The sequence below is a fragment of the Lottia gigantea genome (assembly GCF_000327385.1).
Source record: "Lottia gigantea unplaced genomic scaffold LOTGIsca_9, whole genome shotgun sequence".
Taxonomy (NCBI): Eukaryota; Metazoa; Mollusca; class Gastropoda; family Lottiidae; genus Lottia; species Lottia gigantea.
In genome coordinates this window covers 1,896,367-1,903,435 of record NW_008710950.1, presented here as the reverse complement: position 1 = coordinate 1,903,435, position 7,069 = coordinate 1,896,367, and positions in this window count along the sequence as shown.

Sequence of the window (7,069 nt, the reverse complement as noted above, 5' to 3'; positions counted from 1 at the left end):
TCTAGATCACAATTTATCAGACCCAACTTTGGAGCTTACGTAATTATCGGTGTCCGCCTCTAGTTAAAGGGGTTAAACTATGTCGATGGTAAGCTTGCCACCAGGAGTCCTTGACATAATCAGATTCAGAAATATTGGCTATAGCTTTAATGTCGACATATACAGTTTGTGATTGAGATAGGAATGTCTAATTATACTTGCAGCTGTTTGCTAATTCCAATTAACCTTAATGCTTTTCATAAGACGTTAATCAGACAATCTCATCAGGTTATTAATGGTCACATGTTTTCGGGCAAATTTTGTGTATAATGTTAACCTGTAAGCAAATATAATTATTATAATACCCACTTTTGAGTATATTGCACTGTTTCAAGATTTCACGTGAATGTTTCAAATGACGACTTCGATGGTATTAGACGTACTATTAAATCAAGGGTATATGCACAAGTTTCAGAATCGCTATAAAATATTGAAAATCTATTTCATGAATTGGTAGATTTGGACTTGAGATCATTTGAATCACACTTTTGTGGTCAGAAGATTTCAGGATTACATTACTGTGGTTATATTCTTAATGTGTCTAATTCAGAATACCCTGTCTAATTATCATAGCTACATTCAGAACATCGCCTTGTCGCTAATATTCTATTATATTAATTCAGAATACCCTGTCTAATTATTATAGCTACATTCAGAACATCGCCTTGTCGCTAATATTCTATTATATTAATTCAAAATACCCTGTCTAATTATCATAGCTTCATTCAGAACATCGCCTTGTCGCTAATATTCTATTATATTAATTCAGAATACCCTGTCTAATTATCATAGCCACATTCAGAACATCGCCTTGTCGCTAATATTCTATTATATTAATTCAGAATACCCTGTCTAATTATCATAGCCACATTCAGAACATCGCCTTGTCGCTAATATTCTATTATATTAATTCAGAATACCCTGTCTAATTATCATAGCTACATTCATAACATCGCCGCCCATTCTCTCTTAAAATCACATATTGAAGCCGATTTCATGCATTACGTTATAATTACATAACCTAAGACTATGTCCACCCTATGATAATAAATACTTACTATTATCTTCTGTGATATAACCCGAAATAGGAGAATTTGACCTCCGAACTAACATCTGTTGAGATCATAATTATGACCTCGCATTATCCCTTCTATGATCTTATGACCTCCTACTATCCTGTCTTATGATCATATTACCTCTTATGATCTTATGACTCCAGACTATCCTCTCTTATGATCTTATGACTTCAGACTATCCACTCTTGTGATCTTAAAACTCCAGACTACCATATTACTTAAGACTATCCACTCTTATGATCACTAACTTCACAAACTATTCTGTATTATGATGATATGACCTCATGAACTCTGATTATTATCTCTTTTTTGACCATATGATCTCGGATATGGCATGGGACTATTCCTCTCTTTGACAATTGACCTCAGACTCACCTCGCTAGTTTCAATATCAGACAATCATTACCAGGACAGTCCTCTCATCGAATCATATGACTTCAGATCATATAATCTCAGACTATTCTCTCTTACGATCATAAGACCCTATATCCTATCTTACGAGAATATGACCTCAGACTATCCTATCTTAAGAGAACATGGCCCCAGACAGACTGTCCTCTCTTAAAAGAATATGACCTCAGACTATCCTCTCTGAAGAGGATATGACCTCAGACTGTCCTCTCTTAAGAGAACATGACCTCAGACTATCCTCTCTTAAGAGAATATGACCTCAGAATATCCTTTCTTAAGAGAACATGACCTCAGACTACCCCAAAAATGATCATATTACCTCATACTATCCTCTCTCAAGATCTTATGACCTCAAACACCCCCTCGTGATTACATGATTCCAAATTATTTCCTCTGAGAGCACATTACCTCAGACTATCCTCTTATGATTATACATACATGTATGACCTAAAAAAACACTCCAAAATGATCATACATATTATATAGTATATTTTCAATCTTCAATAACATCACATTCACAAGGTTAATCATGTATATTTCTTGTGGTAATTTTACAAGGCAAACTCTACCGTAATATAGTTCAGTATCACAATACAAAATGCTTTGGCTGCAAAAAAAAACCATCAAATTGTCTTAAAAAACCTCTCTTCTAGTAAATCTTTTATTTTCCATCCTTTCTAACCTGTGATTAAATAGCAATCTTTTTTGAGTTTAAGGCAGATATTTATAACGTTTCCCTTCCTCAATAAAATTATTCAATTAAGTTTAGATTGACATTAAGAACTTTCGGCCTTTTCTTCCTTTGGAGTATTGCTTTGCGTGCAATTTAAATGCCAATCTTCAGATTCTATGTCTATAATCATGTAACGTGAACTTTACAGATTCCATTCCAGAAAGTAAAATGCAATATTTCCCATATTATTGTCCCTTCTTCCAGAGCTCTATTGTTTTAATGATACTATCAATGAAGAACAAATGTAACCAATAATTATAATTTTTAAGGTGCCTAGTTAATAAGTCAATTGAAATATTAAAACTGAACATAAAAAATCATATTGGTACTCACAGTTTCACGCTATGCGATTTTCCGATTACTAACCTATTTTCAGTCAATTAGATTGAAAGTTTCACATGCATTTTACGTAACAAAAATATTGCAGAAATGAATATGGAAACATGCAATGCAATGGCTAACAATGAAGACAAGTTAAGAGGAAAACAGCAACCGATGAGTAAAATCTTAGAGTAATATGAGGTGTTCTTGAGGGATAAGAATGCCTTTTGAATGTCATTTGTATCACAGATATCAAGTTGTTGTGGACAAGACGTGATTAGTAAATTAAAGAGCGGAAAAGAGTAACAGATTTATAAGAAATTTTCATTAACTAAGTAATTAGACCTGTCTGTTCTTATCTCACGTTTCTAACGTAAAATTTAATTTCCGATTTCTTGCACTCTATTTACTTATTTTGACTGAACCAGATCTTAATACATACAAACCTTATTGATTTTTACATACTAAATTCCCAAAATTCGTGGGTTTAGTGTGTGTATATCAGCATCTAACTATGATTGTGAAATTTTCTTTTCGATAGAAACCCGAACATTAAAACAACATTATTCCATTCCCTTGGCTGAGCTTGAGATGTTATATAAACTCACAAATTGAACCACTCTCAAATAAGGAAACGAGTAAGTAAGTGTATGAAAAATGGATTTATTTCGAAATTCTAGAAAATATTCACAAACTCAGTTACAAGACAGTTGTTATATTGAATCAGAATTTTGTCGTGAAATGAAATACGTTTGTCTGATAAATTTGTTGAAATTGTATGGATTCTTTCACTTCTCAACACTTGTTCTTCTCTCGTGTCCTCTTAGCGAAATATATAATTGGTATCAGAGCAACTTGCCAATACCCTCTTACATCATGCTATTACTTTATAGTATTATGATTATATGCCTTCATAATATTCATTATTTATTCCCAGTGATCATTATTCGCACTTTTTGTGATCGTATATCAACATTATTTCTATTTTTATCACGGTCAGCACTCACAGATCATTATTATAGCTTGTCAATATCATCTTTTATTAATTACATATCATTATCATAGCTTAACAATACCCACTATCACTCTCAGGTATTCTCCTATTCCTATAATATACTTGACATTTCCTCTTTCATAACTTAATTATTTTGGACATAATATGCACCATATAACGTTTGCTGTGAGGACGTGAAGTATGTCTGTCCTCTGTAGTATTTTATCATGATTGTGTTACATGACTTTTCTTTGTAATTGAATGCTGGCGTCAACTTGTCCCTCCTCTTTCCGTCTTATTGAGATGGAATTACTTAATTTTCTTTTGATCAAATGATACTTTTATAAACATACCTTATGCTTCATCATTACCATAGAATGGTACAGGGCAAAAGAACATTTTCTTTTCCGTGTAGGAAATTGATCGCTAACATCTCTTACAATTGGGTAGCCTCAAATATGTATTTTGAATATTTGTCTGCTTGTGAAGAGATATAAAATCTAGGCATTTTTTGTGGGCATTTTTCGCATCTTCTTTAGTTGAATCGGATCCGCCAAACCCAGATATACACAGAAAGATAGATATTTCTGTAGTTACGTCATATCATGATAATCCCCCATTTACACCATTTATCTGCGGTTCTCATTTTTTTATCGCAACCGATCTCTCATTGGCATATAAAACTGCAGCCAAACGTTCAAGGGCTCTGACTCGACTCCAGCCGATAGTCAAAATATCCACCAGAGGCTGGAATAGGGGAAGATGTTTCAGACTAACACTAACATTCGTAATGATTAAAACAATCGTCTTACATATATTCGTAGAAACATTACGATATGTCTTTAAAACTTAATTCCATTTGAAATAAAATAGGTTCAAATATGCAGTAAGGGATGTAACATTCTTTAATTTAATGTCCACGCGATTAAATAGTTTAAATGTGTCTTGCAAGCTTGAAGCCATTTTAACCTTAATCTAACGACTGCTCTCTTAAGACTTTCTATCGGAAGCAATGATTATTTTCCTGACAACAGAAGCCAGGCAGGAAAATTTCAATCGAAATCTTAATCTCTTTCTCAACAGTCTTAGACTTTTCTCGAAGCTTTTGAGGACTAAATCCATTTTCAAATAACTTTTATCTAATAGATACTTTACTACGTGTCTGTCTTGAACGAATTTCTATCTCTTGGTAAATCCAACGATTTTTTTTAAGTAGACGTATTCTATCACGCCAGAAATGATGTAGCGAGAAAGTAAAAACTTATCCTGAACTATTGCTGCTTATTATTGTAGTATACAAGAAATTCGTGACAATATTTCGAAAACATTTATTAATTAGCATTGACCGATACTGAAGCCTCTGCATGGACTCAAACCGCAGATTTAGTAAATTTAGTAAAATAACACTTCAGATAGACTGGGCAAAACCAAAGAAATAAGATTCTAAAATAATAAAATATAGAGATCTACTGTAGAGCACTGCTTCAAATCAGATAACGGAAATGATCAAATTTGCTTTGAAAATAGCTAGACACAAAACACATTATTATATCATAATATTACACTAAAAAAATAATACTCGGTATAATGTACTAGTTCAACCTCTATTAAAAAACAGCACACATCTCAAGATCAAACGAGTCTTCAACCAAACTGAGAATTCTGAACTATTTCATCAGTTTCTATACAGTCTTATTCGAATATGTATGGCAAGATTAGTTTTCGTCAATGATATTGAAAGCAAGTGGCCCTCACATCATAGTCATCACCAGTTACGTATGGTTGCGAGTAAGAATAGCTGTCATAAGTTTCGAACACAACTCTCGTGCAACTGAGTTGTGAGTTGCATTCGCATTATTCGCAACCACTGCAACTGGTATTCGCTTCGCTATTAGTATATTCACTTGTACTAAACAAACTAAAAGGTAAAGGTTATATGGCGACATTTTAAGGCATACCTATAGGCCTTATTTCAGACAAAGTTACCCGTAGATCAGATTGTCAAATACATTAGTTATATAGATAGGTCAGATCATTTTATTATGATCATTATATTCTACTGCACTAAATTTAACCAAGTTTGAAATACTTGTGCAGATATCTCACCAATGCCAAGACAAATGTGGTGGTTCAATGACAGTGTAAATTGTATTTTAAGAGAGAATGTTTTCGTTGATTGATGGAATGCTATGTTAAAGCCATATAAATTGGCTTCTTATTCGAAATTTTGTTATTTTGAAGTCTTCATTTAATAAACCTTACACAGGAATATATATGCCTATAGATTCATTGGCTTCTTTCATGGAATGATTTTGTTATCATATATTCAATTGTAAAGTGTATAACCATTCTTCGAAGCATTTGTTGTGTTTTTGATAGAACTGACCTATCTATATAACTAATGTCAAGTATTTGATAATATTGAAAGTTTTAACAATTATTACGTTTACGAAAGTTCAAAGAGAAATTACGAGTTGATCATATTACTTATACTTAAATACAAGTTTAATTGAAAAATGTTGTTCCCAGACCAAACCAATTTTATGAGCGTGAGTTGTTATAAAAAGATCTCATCCGTTTTCCATAAGTAAAAAGATAAGATAAAATATTCTTGAATAAGGTGTTTCTGTCTTTAGCAACCAATCTCTTGGTATTTGAGGTCAGTTTATAAAAATCATGACCACTTTTCTGGTAAGCTCATTTTAATGATGGTATCCAAGTAAAAAATACAATCTTTTTGAGGTATTTGATACAATCCAATCGATATACACCTCATATTAATAAACCAAAAAATCACATTTTCATTTGTGGTTAAGTTCAATAAAATCGGCAGCGGATCTCCTTAGCATGGTGTTCTCAGATATAATAGATTGTCTATGACATTATCATTTTAAGACTTCCGTTGTCTTGATCAATATGTAGCGTTCATCTCTTGAAGAACTACTTCATTAACGGTTGAACTGTTTGGAAATGTCAACTTGATATAATGCTTGATCATTATGCAATATATCGTATCTGTTTCGCGATTCACCTGCCCTACTAATGATTTCAGTTTAACTCCGGTATATTGTGACATTACCATTTGATGTGATACTGGCAATATGTTTAAATTGATATATTCCGTATCGCCTGAGCTGGCCACATCTAGTCTCTCAGCAACTAGTAAGACTATTTATCGATTGACTAATCTTCCTTAGTTCTCATGGTCTTTTATCTCATCATTCTTCTTTCAACCCAGATAAAACGATCCAATAAAGAAATAAATTGAAGAACGCTCTACCTTCGTAATAAGCCTTGTCTGGAAACATTTATTGGGTCTCTAGAATTTCAGTATTGACCTTTAAGTAGATGGTATCAGTGTTGAAGCACGGTCTATTGATCCAATAATATATTGTCTTTACATTGATTAAGCAGTTACAAAACGGACACCAACTTAGACCAATGGAATACTAACATACCATTTAGTACTGATCATTCAATATATATTATATCAAT